The 27166-nt window shown below is 38.5% G+C and overlaps 2 pseudogenes; one reads left to right on the top strand and one right to left on the bottom strand.

The window, feature by feature from the left end:
• Window positions 1–2225, bottom strand: part of LOC114005105 (tigger transposable element-derived protein 1-like) — a 32169-nt pseudogene extending 29944 nt beyond the window's left edge.
• A 162-nt stretch (window positions 2226–2387) lies between these two features.
• LOC114005104 (dnaJ homolog subfamily A member 1-like) lies at window positions 2388–10203 on the top strand (annotated as a pseudogene).
• The last annotated feature ends 16963 nt before the right edge of the window (window positions 10204–27166 follow it).

The following is a 27166-nucleotide window of genomic DNA, read 5'->3' as shown; positions in this document are numbered from 1 at the left end:
TTTCTGTCTCTCTCTTTTATTTTTTCTATTTTTTTATGTTTTCCCTCCATTTTATTTTAATGTTGTGCTTTTTGGGTCAATACAATTGCTTTCTGCCTATTTTATGCCTTTTGGCCTTCCTGTTCTATTGTCAGAGAACATTTTTCAATATTTTCTTCAAAATTTCTATTGAATGTTTTATTTCTGCTATTATTGTTTAAATTTGTGTCTTAGTCCATTTTGTGATAATGTAACAGAATATGACAGGCTGGGTAATTTATATCTCTGTTTAAATGAACAGAGATTTATTGGCTTTCAGTTATGGAGGCTGGAAAATCTAGTAAGAGCATTGTTACTGTGTCATGACATGGCAGAGGGCAAGGAAGTGAGATGGCAAGAGAGGGCAAACTCATTCTTTTTTATTGGCATTAATCCTGCCCATGAGAGAAGAGTCCTTATGACCTAATCACTTCCTAAAGGTCCCACTAATACTGTCATATGAGTTTTGGAGGGGATAGACATTCAAACCATAGTAATAGACAAAAACTTTCTTTATTTCTGAATTTCTCTTTGATAGAAAGATAAGGGTCAGGATGGGGTAGAGATTGTCTTATTGCTATTTATATAATATTTCTACCAATTCTACTTTTCAGCTTTACATACACCCCTGTCTTCAAAGTAGCTAGAGCCTCAGAGTCTTGAGCTCTGCTAAGTGTCCCTGGTGTCATCTGAATTACTTCTTCTTGGTTCCTGTCATTATAAGCTTGAGGTTCAGCTTTGTCAGGTGTGCTAAAACACTTTTCACAGTCCATCTGTTTCATGGTGTTTAACATTCTGTTGACATTTCTTGATACTGTTCTCTCCTAGGTTTGCAAGTATATGAGGTCAAGGAAGTGTTCATTTTGTCAGCTTCTAAACGCTGTACCTAACATTTTGAAAATGTTGAGTAAACTAGTAAAGAAGATTAATCTGATATTTGAAAGATGAAATGGAAAGGAATGGTGGAAATGTACTCTAAGCAGAAGGAATTGGCATATGAAAGATCACAGGTGAGATGTAGCAAGGTACGTCAAGAACCTGAAAAATGGGGTGGACCCATAACCCGGTGGTCAAGGGAGCCAAATCCCACATGACTGACCACAGTTCAAATCCTGCTCTTGAAAAATGCTCCAGTGCATGTGCATGCATGCCCCAAATCCCAATAGGATGAAGAAATGGAAAAGGGATTGTGGCGTCACCATGTCTCATTGGGAAGTGCTTACTCTGTCTCTTGTTTTTCTCTGGCGAGTACATATGCATCTGGCAATTTTAAAAAATTGACAAAATCTGGATATTACTGAAGTGAAGAGTATGAAGTTGTTTGAGAAATATAAAGAAAGAGAAAAGCTGGAAAATTTAGCAGAGAACAGCTCATTGTTAGATCATGTATTAATAGGGGTTTTCCAGAAGAAAAGAATAATGGGATGTGTATGTAGGCATGTATGTGTGTGTATACATATATATATGTATGTATACATACACACATATATGTATGTATGCATGTATGTGTGTATGCATATATATACACACACATATACTACATATATATATATATGTTTGTTTATTTATTTATTTATTATAAGGAATGGGCTTACAACATTGTTTAAATTTGTGTCTTAGTCCATTTTGTGATAATGTAACAGAATATGACAGGCTGGGTAATTTATATCTCTGTTTAAATGAACAGAGATTTATTGGCTTTCAGTTATGGAGGCTGGAAAATCTAGTAAGAGCATTGTTACTGTGTCATGACATGGCAGAGGGCAAGGAAGTGAGATGGCAAGAGAGGGCAAACTCATTCTTTTTTATTGGCATTAATCCTGCCCATGAGAGAAGAGTCCTTATGACCTAATCACTTCCTAAAGGTCCCACTAATACTGTCATATGAGTTTTGGAGGGGATAGACATTCAAACCATAGTAATAGACAAAAACTTTCTTTATTTCTGAATTTCTCTTTGATAGAAAGATAAGGGTCAGGATGGGGTAGAGATTGTCTTATTGCTATTTATATAATATTTCTACCAATTCTACTTTTCAGCTTTACATACACCCCTGTCTTCAAAGTAGCTAGAGCCTCAGAGTCTTGAGCTCTGCTAAGTGTCCCTGGTGTCATCTGAATTACTTCTTCTTGGTTCCTGTCATTATAAGCTTGAGGTTCAGCTTTGTCAGGTGTGCTAAAACACTTTTCACAGTCCATCTGTTTCATGGTGTTTAACATTCTGTTGACATTTCTTGATACTGTTCTCTCCTAGGTTTGCAAGTATATGAGGTCAAGGAAGTGTTCATTTTGTCAGCTTCTAAACGCTGTACCTAACATTTTGAAAATGTTGAGTAAACTAGTAAAGAAGATTAAGCTGATATTTGAAAGATGAAATGGAAAGGAATGGTGGAAATGTACTCTAAGCAGAAGGAATTGGCATATGAAAGATCACAGGTGAGATGTAGCAAGGTACGTCAAGAACCTGAAAAATGGGGTGGACCCATAACCCGGTGGTCAAGGGAGCCAAATCCCACATGACTGACCACAGTTCAAATCCTGCTCTTGAAAAATGCTCCAGTGCATGTGCATGCATGCCCCAAATCCCAATAGGATGAAGAAATGGAAAAGGGATTGTGGCGTCACCATGTCTCATTGGGAAGTGCTTACTCTGTCTCTTGTTTTTCTCTGGCGAGTACATATGCATCTGGCAATTTTAAAAAATTGACAAAATCTGGATATTACTGAAGTGAAGAGTATGAAGTTGTTTGAGAAATATAAAGAAAGAGAAAAGCTGGAAAATTTAGCAGAGAACAGCTCATTGTTAGATCATGTATTAATAGGGGTTTTCCAGAAGAAAAGAATAATGGGATGTGTATGTAGGCATGTATGTGTGTGTATACATATATATATGTATGTATACATACACACATATATGTATGTATGCATGTATGTGTGTATGCATATATATACACACACATATACTACATATATATATATATGTTTGTTTATTTATTTATTTATTATAAGGAATGGGCTTACAACATTATCGAGGCTGACAAGCCTCAAAATCTTTAGGGTGATTCAGTAAACTAGAGATCTAGGTAAGCAAATGTTTCACCTTGAGTCCAAAGGAGGAAAATCTGGTATCTCAGTTTGAAGGCAGTCATTCAGAAAGAATTTTCTGTTATACGGAAGTGGGTCAATCTTTTCATTCTATTACTATTTGGGCCTTAAACTGATTGAATGAAGATCACCCACATGAAGGAGAGCCATCTGCTTTCCTCAGTTTACCAACTGAAGTGCTAACTTCATCCAAAACATTGTCACCAAAACCCCCAGTACTATGTTTGACCAAATATCTGTGCACCCTATGGTCTAATAAAGTTGACACATAAAATTAGCTATCACACCCTGTAAGCAATAGGGGGCTATTTTATGATCTGCATTAGTTTCATAGAGCTATCATAACTAATTACCACAAACAATGTGCTTTAAAATAACAGAAATGTATTGTCTTAAGTTTTAAAGGTTAGAAGTTTAAAATAAACTAAGGTGGGATTATCCGTTCTGAGAGTCATGAAAGATTTGTCCCATGCCTTTTTCCTAGATTTTGGTGATTTTCTGGCAATCTTGGTCATCCTTAGCTTACAAAAACATCACCCATTTTTTGCCTTTTTATATACATCTGTGTCCAAATTTCCCCATTTTAAAAGAAGAAGTAGGGCCTGTTCTTATGATCTCATCTTAATTTGATCATCTATAGACACCCTAATTCCAAATAAGGGATCATCTGTAGACAATGGGATTTAGAACATTTTTTGGTGTGACGCAATTTAAAACAAAGTCTTAAAGGAAAGTGATGCAACTGGACCTATGTTGAAAACAATTCCCCTAGGTCCAGTGAGAAGAATGAGGATTAGAGCAAGACTAGAGCAAGGGTGAGGAGAATAAAGACCAGATCATCTCAGAGGCCTTTGTCTTCAGCTGAGTATAAAGGGATGTTGGTGGCAATAGGAAAAAGAGACACTTGATAGACAGAAAGAACAAGAAAGAACTGACTGACTATAGAGGAAGAAAGAGATTGAATAAAGTAGAAGAAGGACTCTAGAACTGACTCAATTTCTGAATGGGAAACTGGCTGGTAGAGAGTAGTCCCATTCAATGACACAGGGAACTCTGGAGGAGTGGTTTCAAAAGAAGGACTATAAATTTTGGAAATATAATCTTTACATTTTTTTAAGTTCTAGAAGCTGTGTACACTTGCTAGAGAGAAACAAAGAAGAGAAAGCACCTTCTCAATGGGGAGTGGTCATGCCATAATCCTATCTCCTCCATTTCTCTATCCTGTTGGGATTTGGGACATGCACACACATGCACCTGGGATGTTTTCTGAGATGCTAAGGCTGTGATTCAGACTGTGGTCACTCATGTGGAATCCAACTCCCTTAACATAGGGGGCTATGGCTGCCCCCTTCTCAATGTTTTCTTTTTCTTTTCTTTTTAAAAGTTATTTATTTATTATTATTAGTTTGCTATAAGGCACATGTATTCAACAGAAAAAGACAAAGATAGTCAGAGAAAAAGTAAGAAAACAAACCACCTGGTCCAGGACATGAACCATGGTCGGCCATGTGGGAGTCCAGACCCTTAAATACCATGCCACCTGCTGGCCCATGATGGTTTTCTTTTAATATAGGGTCTTGTTCATGCAATCCTGCATTGGGTTCCCAGCTGAGACCTATATCCAACTTTTTTTCAGGCAGAGTATCACCATGTTGCCAGGTCTTGAGCTCACAGTCTTTTCGCTGCAATCTCCCCAAGTTTATGGGACTAGAGGTGCATGCCAGTATCAGGTCTTTGGGTTGGACTAAGATTCAAACCGGGGCTTCCCATGTGTTCTCAGCCTGTGAACATCTTAATAGCACATGCCACCTTCACTGGGCTAGGACGTGTTACTTCATTCACTAATTTTCACCCAGTCTTTATTAGGTTGCTCTTCTCATCACTCTTTGAAACTGGTCTGCATTTGGTCTTCAATGTCGTTGCCTTTAGGCAACAATCAACACTTTTAACATCTTTTCCTTTTCCCAAATCTTCTTCTCCCTGAATACTTACTAGCACTTAATTAGAAAATGAGCAATTCTATTTTGAAATTCCACGAAGTCATGAATTCTTCTTTGACCATCAATCTAAGTCTTTCTTTTCCTCCCATAACTTAGAGTACATCTTTGCAAAGCATTCATGACATTTATTGTATGTCACCTTTTTTTGGTCAATTTATCTTTATGACTGTGTATCTATGTTTGTAATATCTTTGCTCATTCATCAAGTCTTATTAGGAACATACTATGTGTCGAGCCCTCAAAACAAAACAAAACAAGGGAACCAGCAGTTAGCGTAATGGCTGTGTCGCTGGACTCCCACGTAGTCGACCGCAGTTCGTGTCCCGGACCCGGTGGCTTAAAACTCACGCCGGGCGCGTGTGCGTGCGTGCCCAAGATCCCGAGAGGAGAATGGAGGAGAAGGGATTGCGGCGTGACCATCCCCCCTGGGGGGGTGATTTCTCGCTTTCTGTCTCTATGTCTCTCTCTGTCTGTCTGGCGAGTGCACGCGCCCTACAGTGAAAATCTCTCAAAAAAAAAAAAAAAAAGAAAACAAAACAAAACAAAACAAAAAAACTAAGTGTCTCAATCTCAATATGGAGAATTGAAGGGAAAAAAACTGCAGTCTGATCAGGCTAAACGGGAGGTTCTCTCTCTCTCTCTCTCTCTCTCTCTCTGTCTCATGCATGCACACATCCTCTGTTATAATAAAAGGGGGAAAAAAACCTTAAAAAACAAAGACTCCGACCCATAAGCTCAAGGAGTTTGCAATCTGGGAGGTTATCACACATACTAACAATTACAATACCCTGTGGGAAACCCTGACATAGAGTGATGTAGAGGGTGGGTGGAAGGTAGGAAGACATCCTAAAAGGTGTGTAGCTATAACCACAATGTGATATCAGCTCACATGTGATAGAATGGCTTTATAAAAAAGACAGAAGATAACAGTGTTGATTGGGATGTAGAAAAAGGGAAAACTTCCCCACTGTAGAAGAAAATGTAAATTGGTACAGCCATTATGGACAATAGTATAAAGTTCCTCAAATGTTTTAAAAATAGAACTAGTGTATGATACAGCAATACCACTTCTGGGTAAATATCCAAAGGAAATGAAATAAACATGTTGAAGAGATAGCTATATTCCCATGTTCCAAGTACTGTTCACAATAGCCAAGATACAGAATCAACCTAAGTATCCATTAACAGGTGAATGGATGAAGAAAATGTGGTATATATACATGGAATACTACTCACCTTTGAAAAAGAAGGAAATCCTGTCATTTGTAACAAGATAGATAAACTTGAGGACATTATGTTAAGTAGAATAAGCCAGGCGCAGAAAGACAAATGCTGCATGATCTGAAAGATATGTGGAATTTAAAAGAAGTAGAGCTTACAGAAGTAGAGACTAGTCAGAGACTAGGGGGAAATAGAAATGAAGATATGGTTATAGGATAGAAAATTTCAGTTCAGTGAAATAAATGAAACCTATTGTAGAGCATGGTGATTATAGTAAATGACAATGTACTGTATGCTTGAAAACTGTTAATGGAGTAGCTTTTAAATGTTCTATCCATAAAAAAATGGTAAATATGTGAGGTGATGGCTATGTTAACTTGACATAATCATTCCAAGTATGGACTTTTCAAAATCTCATGTTGTAGCCCATAAATATATATAACTTTTATTTGCCAATTAAAAAATAAAAGTAGATGATATATAACTGGACCTTGAGAAATGTATAGAAGCTGATTATGCAAAGAAGGGTACAGAGAATGATGGGTGTCATTTCAGAGGAGCCAGTGCACATAAACAGGGTGGGATGTGTGCACATCTCCCAGCTGACATGTCAGCTTCTGGATTACAGGAGGTGTACCCTCTCTCAGGGCACTGACATGGGGCACTGCAGATAGAAAAAATTCAGTACATATTTGTTTAGTTGATAAGGCAAATTGATTCTATAAACAATATGTTATTTAAAAGTAGAACCAAAGAGCAAAATCATCAAATGTTTTAAATATAAGTCTAAAATTCACTCATATGATAAATCTTCCAGAGAATTAATATATGCAGCTATAATATAAATGTTGACTTATTTATGTTCAGTACTAATTTTAGTATCTATTTTGATAACAGTGTAATTAAAGATAATTATAGGGTTTTTTAGTCTTTTTTTTGTTTTGTCTTGTTTTAGAGAGAGATTTTTGCTATAGGGTGCATGTGCTCGTCGGACAGATGGAGAAAGACAGAGAGATTGAAAATGAGAAATAATCCCACCCCCCCACCCCCCCACCCAGGGTGATTTCATTCTCCTTCATTCTCCTCTTGGGATCTTGGGCATGCACGCATACGTGCCTGGAATGAGTTTCAAGGCACCGGGTCCAGGACTTGTATTGCAGTCAACTACATGGGAGTCCAGCGAAGTAACCATTATGCCATATGCTGGTCCCTATTTGTTTATACCTTTTAATTTGTCAGAGGACAGTTGTGCTTTCCAGAGAGAGAAGCAGGGAAACAGAGGGAGAGGGAGAAAACACCCTGCATGGGGCATGCTCACGCTTGCGATCTCTTTTCCATTTCTCCTTCCTTTTGGGATTTTGGGTATGCATACACACATGCCTGGCTTGTTTTTCAAACTTCTGGGTTCAAGACTCAAACTGTGTGGCCAGCCATTTGGGATCCAGCTCCCTTAAGCACTAGGGCACGGGCTAAACCTCATTATAGTTATTATTGTCGGGAAGATCATAAATGAAAGAGAGCAGTTCATAGCCATAAACTTTATTTTCATAAAATATCAAGCACATAAAAATGTTATATCTGCAGTAATCCTAAGTATTAAAAAGTGGAATTTGGCAAACAATGCAGGTCACAACTATTTCAAAAGTAGAAAACTCACATACTTATAGCTCTAACAACCCCCTAGATACTCACTGATGTTTTACAATCCATTTCTATTAACAGAATCACTGAAATAGACACAAGCTAAAATGAACACATGCTTCTTACCTTTAGTTCCCACGGTGCAAATACAGTATTTTCTCAACATTTGTAAGCAAATGTTATGTTGCTAAGACTATGTTTAAGACTTTCCCAAACACCAAGAACACAAATATAGGGACAAATATTTTAAAATAAGTAGAATTTAAAAGAATAACAGAAAATAAAAGGAAAAGAATCAAGTATTTCAGTATAAGAGCAAAAACATAAAGTTATTAGCCCTGAATAATGTAAACAAATGAAACAGAACTTTCTAGAACACTCAATCAGAAGCTGAGGTGTGGCTAAGCTGCCCACACAGTTCGGCATACCTTCCTGCTCCCCAACACTGGCAGCAGTCTGCTCACTGGCTGTAGAAAATGGTGAAAGAAACAACTGGGACTAGCAGATGGCATAATGATTACATTGCTGGACTACCATATAGTCGACCATAGTTCAAGTCCTGGACCTGTTGGCTTGAAACTCACACCAGGCACATGTGCGTGCATATCCAAGATCCTGGGAAGAGAATGGAAGAAAAGGTATTGTAGTGTGGCCATCCCCCCGGGGGTGATTTCTTGCTTTCTCTCTGTCTCTCTAGGGAGCCCATGTGCCCTATAGGAAAAATTGCTCTTTAAAAAAAAAAGAAAGAAGGAAACGACTTACTATGATGGTTTGGGGGGAGGGTCAAGCCCAATGCCACCCAGGAAGAACTGAAGAAGGCTTATAGGCAATTGGCCTTGAAGTACCATCCTGATAAGAATCCAAATGAAGGAGGGAACCAGTAGTTAGTGTAATGGCTATGTCGCTGGACTCTCACATAGTCAACTGCGGTTCAAGTCCCAGACCCGGTGGCTTAAAACTCACGCCAGGCGCGTGTGCGTGTGTGCCCAAGATCCCAAGAGGAGAATGGAGGAGAAGGGATTGGAGCGTGATCATCCCCCTTGGGGGGGTGATTTCTCGCTTTCTGTCTCTCTGTCTCTCTCTGTCTGTCTGGTGAGCACATGCACCCTATAGCAAAAACCTCTCAAAAAAAAAAAAAAGAATCCAAATGAAGATGTAAAGTTTAGGCAGATTTCTCAAGCTTATGAAGTTCTCTCTAATGTGAAGAAGGGGGAATTATATGACAAAGAAGGAGAGCAGGCAATTAAAAAAGGTGGAGCAGGTGGTGGATTCGGCTCCCCAAAGGACATGTTTGATACGTCTTTTGGAGGAGGAGGAAGGATGCAGAGAGAAAGAAGAGGTAAAAATGTTGTATACCAGCTGTCAGTAACCTTATAAAATTTATATAATGGTGCAACCACAAAACTGGCCCTGCAGAAGAATGTGATTTATGACAAATGTGAAGGCTGAGGTGGTAAGAAAGAAGCAGTAGAGTGCTGTCCCAATTGTGAAGGTACTGGAATGCAAATAAGAATTCATCAGACAGGACCTGGAATGGTACAGCAAATTCAGTCTGTATGCATGGAGTGCCAAGGCCAGGGGGAATGGATCAGTTCTAAAGATAGATGTAAAAGTTGCAAAGAAAGGAAGATAGTTCAAGAGAAGAAGATTCTAGAAGTTCATATTGACAAAGGTATGAAAGATGGTCAGAAGGTAACATTGCATGGTGAAGGAGATCAAGAATCAGGACTGGAGCCAGGAGATAATATTATTAAACTAGATCAGAAAGATCATGCTGTTTTTAGTAGATGAGGAGAAGACCTTTTCATGTGTATAGATATTCAACTGGTTGAAGCATTGTGTGGCTTCCAAAAGCCAATTTCCACTCTTGACAACCAAACCATAGTCATCACGTTTTATCCAGGTCAGATTATCAAGCATGGAGATAGCAAGTGTGTGTTAAATGAAGGCATGCCAATTTATCATAGAACATATGAAAAGAGTTGCCTAATCGTTGAATTTAAGGTAAACTTCCCCGAGAATGGCTTTCTGTCCCCTTTCTGAACTCTCTTTGCTGTAAAAACTTCTACCTGAGAGGAAGGAAGCAGAAGAGATCGATGAAATGGACCAGGTAGAACTGGTTATCCATCCAAATCAGGAAAGAGCACCCTTACAGTGGAGAAGCATATGAGGAGGATGTATATCATTCCCAATGTGGTGTTCAGTGTCAAATCTCTTAATGGGATCAATAAATAATACTTAGTGCTAGCATTTTACATGCAGTAGTGAATGAGTGAAGGACTATAATCATAATATGCTCACTATTTGCTATTGTTTTTGCTTTAATACTTAACTATAGTAGTGTTTTAAAAGTTAAATGAAGAATAAATGCCAATATAAAAGCTCTGACTTTGCCCTGTATGTATGATGATTTCAGTGTACAAGATGCAGTTTTAACTGCTGTAGAAACTATGAAGTTCCCCTAGCATTTGTTAGGCCATTCCTTGTCATCGATTTCAGCTATGTACATGGATGAGCTTAGACTGAAATGCTAGATGTATTTATTGACTTCTATGCATGACCCCTCATTGTCAAGCTATGAAATTAAAATCCTGTATTTAACTGGCAATCAGAAGGAGGAAAAAACAATTAGTAGGAAAGTGTGTGTTAGCCTGTATAGTTATTTGTACTGTGTGAGACTCATCGTGATGCTTCTGTATTTATTCTATTGCCTCACCTTGAAAATGGATGGCATAATATTTAATTTAGCCTGTGACATCAGTGATAGAAATGGCACCCTTCTAAAGCGGTTTATCATAACGTGCTGCTTCTTGAGGGCTTACACGTCTAGAATAATGTATATGTGACCAGTTCTGGTTACTCCCACCTCCCCCCACCCTCCTTCTCTTTAGACCAAGAAAAGTCCCCGAGTAGTGACTTCTGGAGTTGGGTAACTTACAAAGTGAAACAACCTTTACATGGAGAAGTAATTTGCAGGTGTGATATAGAAAGGTGTTTATTAGGTATTACAGGTTTACTTTAAACCATTTAACTCATGCCGCAAATGTTGGTAGGATAGCAGATTATGATGAATAGCTTTAATTGTGTGTTTTAAAGTCATCATATATTCACATGCTTAAATCTGGATTAACAGAATTTAAGCAATGCTTGAAATGTATGAATGTCTCCTTAATATACTGATTACAAAGCAAAAAAGTAGATAAATGAAAAAATTTGATAAGAGATATATTTGAAGATCATGGTACAAAGGAAAAGCAAATCTGGAATTAGAAATCTCAGAGACAGTGTATGCTGATGGATCTGGGGTAAGATAAGTTTCCCTTCCTGCAGCTAAAATCATATATATATCGGAGAAAACATTATACCACCTATACTGGTTACTTTGAAGAATAAATGAGAGAACTAATAAGTGTTAACACACCTAACACAGAGGTCCTAATAATGCCAAATTACAGGTGAATCCAAGTTTTGTAAATTATGATTTATATAAAATACTGCAATATTTCATTATGTCACCAAATTCAATATTTTTATATCAAAACTCAAGTAGAATTTATTTTACATCTACTAGATGCCCCGTGGTGGGCATCTTAACACCTCTAGTCAACACCTACTTAACACTCTAGCAAACCCAAGATATAGGTGGCATTTTCTCTATTTTAAGAAACTGAAGCCCAGAAGATAAGTCTTTGTCTTTACTATTTATTTGCAGATGCAATATAAAAATATTTCTGGTAAAGTTCTCCATTCTGTAAATAGATATATGAATCAGCTGCTAATTCTCTACATCCTGGGCCAAAGGATAGTCAACATGAATTCAGTGAATTCACATGACACAGCTTCCTTATTTTAATTGCCCTTAGTATTTATGTAATAAGCAGGTATTTACTGTTAAAAAAAGACACAAAACAAATATACATAAAAAGAATCACTGGAAATTAGATTAGAAAGTGGAATGGTAAAATTGACTAGCTGAGAATATTAGCCTGGTAAAGAACTGGGATGGAAGGAGAGTGGCTGGAAACAAGAAGAGTTAAGACACGATAGCTGTGGACAAGGGGTGAGGCAATAATTGTCAGGCCTGGGGTGGTGGCAATGGGCAATGGGAGCAGAAAGTAAACATAAGAGGCATTTTCAGAGGCTGTCTATTGAGGATAATGAGAAGGATGGGTTAAGGATAACTGGGAGGTTAATCATCTAAGGAATTCAGGGAGAGGTGATCCCCTGGACAGAACTGTGGCAATAGGGAAGATGAAATTTAAATGTACTGAACTGCAATGAGGTTGAGGGGACACTTAAGATAGCTCAGGAAAGCTGACCAGGGGACAATGTAAGGTTTGTAACTAGAGCTATAGGGCCAGGTCAGGGCAGGAGATACAGATTCGAGCCTCATCAGCACAAAGATAAAACTAATGCTATGGAAATAAAACTAAAACTATGGCCTAGAGTTAACTCCCTAGGAGTTAGAAGTAAATGAACAGAAGTTTAAGGACTGATATATACAATTTAGAGGGGGAGAAAGAGGGACTAATTTAATCAGTTTGGGGCATGCACTGAAATGAAAATATTTCAATAATAAAGTACTATATTTTGTTCCTGTTCCTCTATGCCCAGTAAATGATAAATATCAATAAAGGGGGAGGCACACACACTTTAGATTCTGTTCATTTGGGAAGAATCATATTCAGGGGGAAGGAATTATGGCTAAAAATGAAATCCCTTGAACCAGACAGGAATATTAACGGCCTGTTTCTAATTCATCATTGTGTAAGATCTGCTTCCATCAACAAAACCCTGAAAGCGCCTAGCAAATCTCTAAACTTGTTTAGCCTGCAATGACTAAAGCATCTAATCCATTCACTTCTCATTCATTCTACTTTCTGCAAACTACTGAAATAGACATCGAGAATACAGCAGTGGATAAGACAGGCATACCCTGCCTTTATGGAGTTCATGGTCTGGGTGGTGACAACCTACAACCTAGCCTTTTGCTTCTTTTATTTATTTATTTATTTACATTTGCCATAGAGCATCTGCCACAGAGAGGGAGAAAATGAGAAAGTACCCCCAATGGAGGGGTGGTCACTCCACAATCCCTTCTCTAGTCTCCTCTCAGGATTTGGGCACTCATGTACACAGGCCCAGTGTGTTTTTCACGGGCCTTTGGGTCTATGAATCAAACTGCAAGGTTGACCATGTGGGATTCCACTGCCTTAACCACCACATCACTGGTGGTCCCTATGTAAATCTGGATTATATGTGAAAAATGATTTGGTTTTTAAAGTACTGACAACAACTTTAAAAATAATTAAATGTGGGACCAGCAATCAGCATTATGGTTATGTTGCTGGACTCTCATGTAGTTGACCATGGTTTGAGTCCCGGACCGGTAGCTTAAACTCATGCAGGGCACGTGTGCATTCATGACCAAGATCCTGAGAGGAGAATGGAGGAGAAGGTATCGTGGCATGGCCTTCCCTCCTGGGGGGTGATATCTCACTTTCTGTCTCTGTTTCTCTCTGTCTTTCTGGTGAGCACACACATCCTATAGCAAAAACCTCTAAAAAAAAAATTAAATGCTATGTAGGCTAATCTGTACCTGATTTTTCCAGATACCACTAATTTACAACATAGTCTATGGCAAGTTGCTATATTTATGTAGAAATAAGGAATTCATCAGAGGTTCACAAACATCAACCTTATCGTGTATAATAAATGCAAAAGTTTGGGAATGTTGGAAGAATCTAAAAGAAAACATCCAGTCCTAATGGAAAAAAGAAAAGAGATCATTTAAAAACCTAAGAATGGTGATAATAGAATGCATAACTGGTACCTACAAGATGAATGGTTGGATTGACAGTGAAAATAATACTGAGGCTGATGACTAATCATGGAACATGTTGAAATGGGCTTGACCTATTTCATTGTCTCCATCGTCATCATTGTAAATGAAACTAGGGGAAATTCTTTGATATTGTAAATGTTGGATGCCTAGTGTTAATTCAGAAGGCAGCTAGGAATTTGGGTAATTCACATATCATGGTTTTCTGCTGAACGTTGTCACAATACATATATAAGTTCATTGGGTCACAGTTTGTTTCACCAAAGTTTGTGATGAAGTCTCAGGGCAGATTTACATATCCATTTATTCATTCAACAAATATTATGGAGTACTTACTATGCCTCAGGTACTATCAGAGGCATTGGGAATGTAACAGTGCACTAAGCAGACAAAAGTTCCTGACCTTATAAAATTTACATTTCAGTTGGGAGAGACAGACAATATATAAGAAAAGTGGATAATATAGTAGGTAGTGACGTGTTTTATGGAGAAAAATCTTAAAGTAGGAAAGAGGACTAGAAGATTGTGTGCCTGTACATGGACTCTGGGGGTGGAAGGGGGAGAAGGATGTGGAACTGAAATTCTGAATAGGGTTACCAAGAAAGGACTTTCTAAGAAAGTGACATTTGAGTAGAAATATAGAGAAGAGCTGACAGTGAGGGAGTAAAAATAGAGCAAGCCCTGCAGATATTTGGGGTAGGAGAATACCAGAAAGAAGGAACAAATGTGAAGGCTCTGAGAAAGACATGTAACTTTCATTTTGAAGACCAATGTGATGAAATGAAAATGAAGGGTGGAGTATTAGCAGATGATGTTAGAGAGGCTTAATCACACAGGGTGCTGGCTTTAACTACAGATGATATAGAAAGTCACTGTAGGAAGGGTGATCTAATCACAGGAGTTTTAAGATCTGATATATATTTTAAAATAATCCTTCTGATGGAGTATCTAAACTTTGAGCTCTGGGATACTCCAATGTAAGAGGCTGGGAACATGAAAAGGGACCAGCAAAGGATACTAAGAAGGAGCTTCTTGAGAGGCAGAAGATAAATCAGGTTATGGGACCAGCAGTTAGCATAATGGTTATGTCGTTGGACTCCCATGTAGCCAACCGCAGTTCGAGTCCCGGAGCCGGTGGCTTAAACTCACACCAGACGTGTGTGCGTGCGTGCCCAAGATCCTGAGAGGAGAATAGAGGAGAAGGGATTGCGGCGTGACCATCATCCCTGGGGGGTGATTTCTCGCTTTCTGTCTCTATGTCTCTCTCTGTCTGTCTGGTGAGCGCACACGTCCTATAGTGTAAAAAACCTCTCAAAAAAAAAAAAAAAGAAGAAGAAGAAGACGACGACGAAAAGGGTTAGTCTAAAAAATTACTGACAAGCATTTAAGAACAGGACAGAGAACTAACTGACCATGGAGGCACACATATGGAGGCCACTAATAATCGTGTAAGGGTAGTTTGATGGAAGAGTGAAGCCAAGATCCCTTTAGGATAGTTCCCCAAAGACTGAAAAGGAAGAAATTAGAGACAGCATCTATAAACACATTTCAGAAACCTTCTTATAAAAAGAAGAAGAGAAATACTGAGGAAGCTAACAGAAAGGGGAAGTTGGCTCAAGATGTTGTGTTTTGTTTCGTTCTCAAGTTGGGAAAAATAACAGCAAGATTCTATGATTTCAGAAATTACCTAGCAAAGAGACACAGAGGGAAGATTTGCTGGAACGATTTTCTTGAGTAGCCACGGGGAGGAGCAGGGCTGGCTCATCTGCAGCAGGAGAGGAAGATGAGGAAGCAATCACAGGTGCTGGGAGGTGGACCTGTGGAAATTCTTCTCATTGCCCTCTCTCACAATGAATGAGGCTGCTCTAGAAGAGCTGTGGAAGGGTTGTAAAGAAAAGACAGTTCATACGATAATTGTCTAGGAGTCTGGGAGAAGGAATATTTAGGGAATATGGCATGACGGCTGAGCAATATTCAAGTCTAGTGATTACAATTTTGAGAATATTATTCCTTTAAATAATTTTTAATTTGAAAATATTTTCAGAATTATAAAAAATGTATAAAAAAGTTAAAAGAATTACCATGTATCCATGATCCAACTTCCCCAAATATTAGCATTGTACATAACTATAGTATAATTGTCAATATCCAGTATTATTGATCCACCATTATTAAGTAAACTACAGATCTTTATCAACTTTAGTAGATTATTTGACTAATTTCATTACTAATTACTACTAAAAGTACTAATTACTACTAATACCAGTGCTACTATTAGTAGTCTTATTCACTAGTTGTCTCACTTTTCCTGGACTAGGATCCAATTGATGCCACATTCCATTTGGGATGTCTCCTTAGTCGTCTTTAATCTGGGACAGTTCTTCAGTCTGTCTTTCGTCACCTTGACGCTTTTGAAAAGGTCAGTGGGATGACCCTTGATTTGGGGCTTGTCTGTTTCCTTGCAATTTAGGTTCAGGCCCATATTTTTGGCAAGAATACCGCATAATTAATGTTGTCTCTCAGTGCATCATACCACAGGATACATTATGTCTACGGGGGTCCTTCTCTATAAAGTTACCATTTTTCCCTTTGGGGTTAATAAATAGGTGATCATAGATTTAAATAAGCAATCCATGTGAGTTTTCTCTTGCCCTGTTTGGTTCTATTGGTGCAGGTATTGAGTATATAGAAAGTTGATTTAATATTGTGATTTATCAAATAAGGTAACTTAAACCAGATATCATCAAAGGGAAGGGTTACTGCCTCAATAGGTTTTCAATGTAGGCCAAAACAACCAATAAAAAGGATGTCTGATAGATTTTAAATTGCTTAAAAAAGAAAAATATACCTAATTTAAAAGTTTCACAAGACTGAATTATACCCATCTTCAGTGGAAACACTTCTGGGGATTTTTGAGAAATACTTCTTAAATCCAGTTTAATTGCTATGGACTTACATATAAATATACTTGAAAATGGCCTTCTGAAATCCAACCTATTCATAAGTAGAGAAGAGTTTCTAGACTTTCATGCATTCATTCATCCAACAAATACTTATTGGACCAATATCTGGTCCAAACCCCGAATATCTGGTGTGTGCTATTGAAAAAATAAAGGCGTGTCAAATATCTAATTAAAATATCTCAGGATACCAGGAAAAGTCATAAGGTTTCCCAAAATGAAAGTGGAAATATGTTAAGTATTCTGAACTTCTAATGTAGTAGTTGCACCTAATTATGACTTTTCTTTCTAATTGAATCTTGAGCTCCTCTGTAGCTTCAGCTGTGAGCTTGCAAAAAAATTGTAGAGAATGGAGGCTTGAGGCTTGGTGAAAAATATGCTAGACCACAAGTCAAGAGATCCTGAATCTAAATTTGGCTGAGTTACAACTTGTGTGGCCAGGTCAAGCCAATATAGCAAAGTGGTTAAGAGCTCATGCTCTGTAGTTACAAAGAAGTGGGTTTCAACCATAGTCCCTAGGTTTGTGGTCTTTGTGACTTTAGTCAAACATCTTAATCGTATGAAATATAGGCTTCCTGATCAGCAAACTAGGAAAAGCAAATAGCACCTACAATATAGCACAGTTGCAAGGCATAAGTGAAGAAATGCAGGGAGACTACCTAGTACTAATATATTTAATACAATATTGCTTGTATTCACACTTAGTAATTTTATTATAATTATTAGCCACCTTTTTGTAGTTCCTTTTCCATAACTATAAAGCAAGTATAATCAACCATACCAGAATTTCTCTAACATGAATAAATATGGAAAAAAATTCTCCAAGACGTTCAGAGTTGCTGTTATATATTTCCATTACATAAGCAACTATAAAACTTGGAATAAGCAGCTAATGTAGTTAGATTATACTTATAAACCCAAAATAAGCTTAGAAGTTAAATTCAAAACAAAAAAAATTCAAAGTATTTTAAGGAGGATGGTGGTGATTTTCTGGAACTAAATCATGCTTTGTTCTCTGAGCATGGTACTGACCCCCGACCCAGTTCTTCTGCATTGACTGTCCACACTACCTATGTGCATTCTGCAGTAGCTCAGTTCTCTTGCTTCGCTTCTTTTGAACTATTGTGATGTCATTTGGACTTCACTTGGCACATACTCATGCTTTAGTCAGAACTAGTTCTTTTCTCATTAGCCCTTGAAAATGAAGAGAGCAACTTGGCCTCATTTTTAGATTCATCTCTCTCTTTTTTTTAATTTAAATTTATTTATTTATATTCATTCACTATACATCATTACAGCATACAAAATGATATTTCCTATCCGGAATACACTGTATATTGGCTCAGTCAAACACATCAACATACATGTTATCATCAACAAATAATTCTCCATTTCTTGTTTCCTGTATATTTTGCTTTTTTTTTTTTCCATTGTTGATTCCCTATCTCTCACCCTCTGCTGTGTTCCATCCTCCTCCCACACTGTCTCTGGTATCCATGGTTGCTTTCTGTGGTTGCTTTTCCCCCATTTTATTGATTTGCTAATGAACTTAATTAATCTAAATATTGCCAATATTAAGTGCAGCTGATATATACATATCCATGAACACAAGTCTGACTTTAGGCATAAACCCCAGTGAGTAGAATGAACATACTATAAAGTACCACCTAGCAGATTCATCTCTTTTTTTTTTTTAACATTTTTAGGATTATTTAATTCTATTTATTAATTAATTCATTTTAATTTGACCAGAAAGAGAGAAAGAGAGAAAGAGGGAAAGTAAGAAAGAAAGTCACCAGGTCCAGGACTTGAACCATGGTTAGTCATGTGGGAATGTCCAGCCCCTAACCACCACACCACCTACTGGGCCCAGATTCATCTCTTGGTACAGATGCTCTAGCCTCCCTATTGCAAGGTTTCAGTGACTCTCTACTCTGCCAATATCCTACTATTGAAGTTGCTCCTAGACTTACATTCCTAACCTTACCTGCCAACTTCTTTTCTAGTCAAACTGGGATACCTGCTAAATCAAGAACTTGTTGAGATTTCCTTTGTGGATAAATACTCATCGATCATATTAGATATTTCAGGTGTACTGAACAGATGTGTGTTTTCTTTTTATTGGATACAGATATCTATATATGAAGGGATTTCAAAATGTTGGTGGAAAACGAAAGTATGAATCTATTTTGGTGCAAAACAAATTGAAATCCATGTATATTCTTTCTCTTCCTTTCTTTTTTGGTATAGAGTGAGTGCGGTGGCTAAGACAGACAGAGGGAAAGATTTTTTTTAGTAAGAAGTCATTCTCCAGAGGGGATGGCCATGCTTCAACCCCTTCTTCTCCATTCTCTTCTCAGGATTTATGGGACACATGTACACGTGGCCAGCATGTTTTTCAAGCAGCCAAGTTCGAGAGTCAAACCTCAGACTAGGCCAAGTGGGATCCAGTACCTTAAACCATGCCATCTCCTGACCCCATACTTTTTCATAATGTTTCCCTTCAGTGAAATGTAACATTTTTCTTTAATCAAGATAGAGTACATGTACACAAGCACGTGTGTGAGAGAGAGAGAGAAAAAAGAGAGAGAGAGAGAGAGAGAGAGAGAGAGAGAGAGAAATTCCACAGGGTTTGGTTATGCCACAATCTCCTTCTTATGATCCTTCAGTCTGTCAGATCTTGGGCATTCATCTGTGCCCTGCATGCTTCAGGCCAATCAGATGGGGATTCAAACATGGTTGCCATGTGGGATCCAGCTTCTCTTGAGTAATGCATTACTGCTGTGCTAGGATCTGGCCCACCATGAACTTCTTGAAGATCCTTTATATGTCTATCAGATCAAGTTTATTAACTGGGTTATGTAAACCTTCCATTTTTCTAGCAATTGTTTGTTTATTTGGTCTTATTTTCTGAGACACTTGCATTTTAAAAAATCTCCATTTTAGGGGTAGATTTTTCAATATCTTCTTGAAATACTGTCAATTTTTGTTTCATGTATTTAGAAATTATATTGTTACTGCAGACAATCTCATGTTCATGTATATTTTTTCCTGTTTTTAAAATTTTACCAAAGGGCACATATACTTGTCAGAGAGAGAAGGAGAGAGGAAGAAAGATAAAGCACTCATGACTAGGTATGGTCACACCAGAATCCCTTCTCTATTTTTCTACCCTTTTAGGATTTTAATCACACACACACATGTACCTGGTGTTTTATTCAAGCCATGCGGCTCAAGATTTGGATCACACAGTTAGCCATGTAGGCTCCAACTCCCTTAATCACTAGGCCACAGGGTTGGTTTTATGTATCATCTTTATGGATTATTTATTTGTTTCATTTAAAAAGAAGCCTGTTAGAGCCACTATTGGACAGTATTAATTGCCTGCACAGCCTTAGGGTCAGTTTCCTCGACATTTTTCTGGCCATGGTGTGGTCTAGTACCTGTTTCAGAGAACAGGTCTCAATTTTGAGGGTATCAGATTTCTGCAGGTTATTTCTTTTAAGTTTTCTTCCTGCTGTTGACTAGAAAGCTTATCTCCACTTTCAATGCAGCTAGAACAGTGTCAGTGCCTGTACCCTAAAAATACACATCCCAGTAAGATACCCTTGTGGACTACCATGACTACCTCCAGCTCAGTTCACTGGAAATAAGTTATTTTTGTTTCCAACACTTGGGATTTTCATTTTTTTGTTCATCTCAGCTACATAGTTTATCTGGCATTTCTATGTACTTGGTGTGAACAGGAGGTCATGCACATCAGCACTGATGGCCGCATAAACTGAAACCCCCAGCACTGATTTCTAGCTAAAGGACACATGCTCAAATGCGTAATATAACTTTGCTCATATAATATCTATCTGTCGATCATCTATCTTTTAAAGGGCACAAGTGAAACAGTGCATTTTAGCACCAGTCAGCTATATGAAACTTGTGATAGTAATGAGTGTGGTCTTCCTTTAGACTATCAGCTTTTGAATTATCACTGAAGAGGCCGGCAAGTGGCATGGTGGTTGGGGCTCTGGACTCCCACATGACCGACCATGGTTCAAGTCACAAACCTGGTGACTTGCTTTCTTGCTTCTCCTTTCTTTCTGTGTCTCTCCCTCTGGAATAATAACAATAATAAATGGAATTAAATAAATAAATAATCCTTAAAAAATTGTAACTGTGGGGCCAGCAGGTGGTACAGTACTTAAGGCACTGGACTCTCACATGGCTGACCACGGTTCAATTCCTGGTCCTGGTGGCTTGCTTTCTGACTTCTCTTCCTCTTCCCTGTCCCTCTCTGGTAAGCCTATAGCAAAATTTAAAAAATATCAGTAATAGTAATAGTAAATTAAATAAATAATTCTTAAACAAATTATAACTGACATTTATTGATCATTTTCAATACTCTAGGCACTGTGTTAATACACTTCGAGGGTATTCTCATTTAGTTTTCATAACAACTTTATATAAGTAGGTACCGTTATTGTTCCAATTTTACAGAAAAGGAAGTTAAAGCTTACAGGATTAAGTGACTTGATCAAAGTCATATAATTAGTAAATGGTAGTGTCATTAAATGGTGGTGTCACATTTGTCAGACTTTAGGGCCCCTAATATAGAACTATTTTATATATCATCTTAAATACACAGGGCAGGCAAACTGATCTTATTAGAGATTCATAATAAATAAAGATTCCTTAAAATCACTAAGGGGAACAATAAATAATACAATGTAAAATTGGACAAGGGATCAAGATAAGTCATTTATAATAGAACACATACTGTAATAAATAGAAAAGATGTTTAAACTCATTAATAACCAAAATCTAATTAAAATGATGCAGTTTTCTATGTAACAGAGTAATCAAAGATTGAAAAATTGACCAAGTCCCAGAAGTAATTAGAATAAAGGGAAATAAATACTCTTATACATAGTTGGTAGGAGCTTAAATATGAAAGACAAATGGAATATTTTATCAAAAAAGTTTTAAAATGCAGTGCATGGGGAACCAGCAGTTAGCGTAATGGCTATGTCACTGGACTCCCACGTAGTCGACAGCGGTTTACGTCCCAGACCCGGTGACTTAAAACTCACGCCGGGCGTGTGTGCGTGCGTGCCCAAGATCCCAAGAGGAGAATGGAGGAGAAGGGATTGCGGGGTGACCATCCCCTCTGGAGGGTGATTTCTCACTTTCTGTCTCTATGTCTCTGTCTGTCTGGTGAGCGCATGCGCCGTATAGCGAATTAAAAAAAAAGTGTAGAGGGAACCAGCAGTTAGCGTAATGGCTATGTCGCTGGACTCCCACGTAGTTGACCGTGGTTCGCGTCCCCGACTCGGTGGCTTAAAACTCACGCCGTGCACGTGTGCGTGCGTGCCCAAGATCCTGAGGGGAGAATGGAGGAGAAGGGATGGTGAAATGGCCATCCCCCCTGGGGGGTGATTTCTCGCTTTCTGTCTCTCTGTCTCTCTCTGTCTGTCTGGCGAGCGCACACTCCTTATAGCAAAAACGTCTCAAAAAAGAAAAAAAAATATGCAGTGCATGGAATAAGTTCTCATATTTTTGAGAGAAACAACAGGTTATAAAATAGCAATGTAATACAGGATATATTTTTCTTTCTTTTTTTCTTTTTCTTTTCTTTTCTTTTTTTTTTTTTTTTTTTTTTCTTTTTTTTTTTTTTTTTTGAGAGGTTTTTGCTGTAGGGTGCATGCGCTCACTAGAAAGATAGAGATAGACAGAGAGACAGAAAGCGAGAAATCAACCCCCACGGGGGATAGCCATGCCACAATCCCTTCTCCTCCATTCTCCTCTCGGGATCTCGGGCATGCATGCATGCACATGTACCCAGCGTGAGTTTAAGCCACAAGGTCTGGGACTCGAACCATGGTCGACTACATGGGACTCCAGTGACATAGACATTATGCTAACTGCTGGTCCTATCACTGGATATTTTCTTACTTGCCAGAGGATGAGTGTGCCTTCCAGAGACAGACAGAGAGAAAGGGAGAGGAAGAAAGCACTGGGGGTGGCCACATCACAATCCCTTCTCCATTTGTCCATCCTGTCAGGATTTAGGGCACGCACACACACACACACACACACACACACACACACACACCCTATGTGGCATGTTTCTCAAGCTTCCATGGCCAGGATTTGAACTACAGTTGGCCATGTGGGATCTGGTTCCCTCAAACACTAGTCTATGAGGCTGGCCCTAACACAGAATATTTTAAATTGAAAATACATATACGTGCACATGTGTGTACATAAAACACCTTTATATATACATTAAAATATATACATTATATCAAAGTATTGACAATAATATCTCTATAAAAATTACAGGAAAATTTTCTTCTTTATCACTCTTATTTATCTGTATAATCTGATTATTCCATAATAACCATGTATAAAGTTCATGGTCCCTGAACAATGTGTGAACCGACTAAAAATCAAGGTGCTGAGTGTTTAAAATCAAAGGCTAAGAGTGGAACAGGTCAGGTGGCGCTACTGTCCTATTTGATGTCTGAGATAAAATGTCAAGAGAAAAAATTAGGTTGCCAAGTAATATAATATGACTTGTTACATAAAAGTTAAGTATGTACACACACACACACACACACACACACACACACAGATACACACATAATTCTGAAATGTTATACACCAAAAATTGGGGGAGAAGGTAAAGAAGATTTCTGCTTATTATACTTTCCTACTTTTTTCCACAGCAAGGGGAAATTACCTGGTAATGAAAATGCTCAATTAAAAATAGAAAGGTTGGATAAGGAACTGACCAACATCTAAAATACATACACGTGGCTTTGCTCATCAAATCATGGAAATACTGAATTTCAGTGTTTGCATCTGCCAAATCTGGACAGTAAAATCACCCAATGCAGTAACTCGAAAATCAAACAGACTTACAGACATTTATATTCCAAGACTGGTATTTGTGGAAAAACACAACGTATTCAATTATTGTTTAGCTATACTTATGAGTAATTTATCAGTAACTGCTTATGAATGGAAATGAGTAATAGAATCATGAAACATAAATAAGAAAAGAGCATTAAAGGGGAGAAAACTGAGGTTCACAGAAGTTAACCAACTGAACCTGTAGCGTATCAGAACTAGAAGTCAGGTCCCCTGACTCCTCACTCAGTTGTGGAAACTTTTCCGATTGACGACACAAATGACAATTCCCTCGGACTTTCCTTTGGAGATTAGAGAGGTACTTGCTGGTGCTGACTCAGTAATGACAATTCTTACATTAATTTCACGATGACACATTTCACAAACATTGCATCTTTTTTTTTTGGAGAGGTTTCGCCATAGGGCTCGTGTGCTCACCATAAAGACAGAGAGTGACAGAGAGATAGAAAGCGATAAATCACCCCCCAGGGGGGATGGCCATACAGCAATCTCTTCTCCTCCGTTCTCCTCTCAGGATCTTGGGCACGCATGCACACGCGTCTGGCGTGAGTTTAAGCCACCGGGTCCGGGACTTAAACTGCGGTCAACTATATGGGAGTCCTGTGACATAGCTATTACACTAACTGCTGGTCCCAACATTGCATGTTTTTAAACAAACAGTGTAAACCTACTATAATGGGCATTTTACTAGTTTCAGAAGATAAGATCTTACTTCCTCTGACAATGGCTGTGTAACCTGCCCAGAGCGTATTAACTTCAGTCTTTCACCCTGTCCCCATCAAAAGTTTGTTCTACTTCTAAGAAGTATTACGAGGTACCTGGTAATCTATATGCAGATCTTTCTGAAGGTTAGAGGTCACTTGCTGACGGTCTATAGGTTAGGCAGAAAATAGGACAGTGAGAGCCCCTCCTCTCTGTGCTTCCTATGAAGGAAGCTAAAACATGTCAATAATTCAATCTGACCTCTTAAAATCTACACCTCCACTGCTGTAGGAAGCTCTTAAAGCATTCAATGCTCTAATACTTCTACAGTTTACAGAAGACACACTCTGAACGTGACTCTCTTCCTCACGGAAATAAGTATAAACAAGTTAAATAGATTTCTTAAGAAACACACTGGACTAAATCTAATCTCAGGAGTGGGTTTAAAAATCATGGCTGTTCCATTTCACTGCAGCTCATCTTACAGTTCATGGGGTAAGGTTAGCAAAACCGGCCCTTCTGGTTTTTAGCTAAATAATTTCTACTGATGAAATGGTGCCAGACCGGATTTGTTCTACTCATGGTTCCACTTTCAGCCATTGTAGCCTGCTGCTTTAGCTTCTGCCAGAATCCTAGTGTCATCCTGACTCCTTTAGTGCAATCCTCTGTTGACCTTCACTGGGGACAACAAGTCTCACAGTGATGACCTGCAAATATCCATGGTGAATATATGTGAGATGCTTTTATTTTCTCCTGAGTAGGAACACCTGGGTAAAGTGATATAGCAAGTTACAAATCTTCTGGAAGCAATTCTTTTCAATGCCATGAGTCTGGAAAGCGAAGCATAGGTTGTGTGAGAGCAGGACAGGGGGGGTGAGGGGGGTGTATTGTGGTTTCCTTTGCTCCTGTTGAGAGACTGATAGCTTAGAACTGTTTGCTTATGGGTGATTCTGGGTAGGTTGGGAAGTGATGGTATGTGTGGAGTTCCTGGGTATGAGGAATGTTCCCGCTTACAATGGCCATGCAAAGTGTCCATGACTCAGGACAAGGTGCCATCTAATGAGACACAGACTCAAAATACTCATAATAACTTTTTTTGATGGTTTGTATGTAAATCTCTTTTCACCTTGGAAACTTTTCTACAAAACAAGTCTTAGGCAGAGACTACTATGTCAAACTTACAAAAGCATAGCTGTCTTGGGGCCAGATGGTGGTACAGGAGTAAAACCCAATGCTCTTTGAGGCTGACACACACGGGAAGGCTCTGGGTTTGTGTCCAGCGAGCTCTGTGAGTACACTGAGCATGTGCATGCCCATGACCTGGGGCTGGCTGAGGATAGAGGTGGAGTACAGAATCAGGACTCTGTTAGGTTTGCTGTTTTTCTGCCTCTCCCTGTCTTTGTTTCTCTTTCAGTCTCTCTTGTGCATGGAAGTAATAAATAAATAATTTTTTGGTGGGGGGAAGAATTATTTATTAATTTAATGTGTTATTTTTTAATCTGATGAGAGAGAGAGAGAAAGCGAGAGATAAAGGGAAAGTGAGAAAACAAGCCACTTGAGATTCAAACTATGATTGGGTATGTGGAAGTCCAGTACCCAATGACCATGCTACTTGCTGCCCCCCAATAAATAAATATTTTTAAAAAGAAGAAAACATACAGCAACTCGAAATTATAGTGGAGGTGAGATTAAAACCCCACCTCCTGTCTTACCTGTGGCTCCCGAATAGAGCTGGACACCATCATGTTCCTTTGCTGGACAGTAGCTCACCTAGAATAATTGGCAGAGGAAATGAAGGAACTTTCTTCATACCACCTGGGGCAGGGTGGTGAGAGAAGCAATATTCTGGAACTCTCAAAAACTTAATAACCCTGGTAAGATTCCTGACATCAAAACATATTATTGAGTTGTCAGAAAAGCCATGACTTATTTTTCTATGCTTTTCTAGGCAAAAATGTGTCATGATTTTTCTGACAACCCATATAAGGGCAGGGACTGCAAATGTTAGAAATGTAGAACTATGCAAAGTATACCAACCTATGTGATTGATGCTGGAGCATAAGTTACACTTCTAGCTGCTCAGCTGTGATGCAAGAATCACCAGTTTTTCACCAACAAGAGAACATAATGCACTGTTCCATGTTTAAGTAGTCTGTACCTGTCACCATTGCTCCCCAGACACAATGTTCAGCCTCACTACTTTTATAAATAAAACATATACTCCATCAGGATAGCCCGCCTAAAGCAGAATGGTAAATTTGAAAGGCAAATCATCCTATCTACTGTTTATCATAAAATGAAGAATGAGTTGTTACGAAGTATTTCTGCTTACTTATAGTTCTGAAGGCCACAGGTGTCAGTTGACAGCTGGACAGAGACATGTAACTCCCGATACCTTACAGTGTTTGTTTCTCAGATTTAGGACAAAATCCCAGCTGGCCTCAAGGACTCGGTAGACTCACCTCCCACTGTCTGTTGTGTGCATTAGAAAAACCTGAGGAAAACTACATGCTTCTGTAACACTTTCCCTCTAGACATTTGAAGGAGCTTCACAGTGCAGCTTTTTAGCCTTTTCTGTCCTTGTTAGGCTCACCAGCTGACCTGAAGAAGGCTAGGAACAAAGTGGCTTTCATCCTCGGGTTACTGGTTAAAAGTCACGATGGATTCGGTCCAACACAATCAATGCTAACAGTGCCTTGCAGGCTCAACTCATGTGAGGAAGTCAGACCTCCTTAGTGTGTCCCTGTACTT

This window comes from Tupaia chinensis, unplaced genomic scaffold, assembly GCF_000334495.1.
Source record: "Tupaia chinensis unplaced genomic scaffold, TupChi_1.0 Scaffold142211_1, whole genome shotgun sequence".
NCBI classification, from domain to species: domain Eukaryota; kingdom Metazoa; phylum Chordata; class Mammalia; order Scandentia; family Tupaiidae; genus Tupaia; species Tupaia belangeri.
This window is presented reverse-complemented; position numbering and strand designations above follow the sequence as displayed.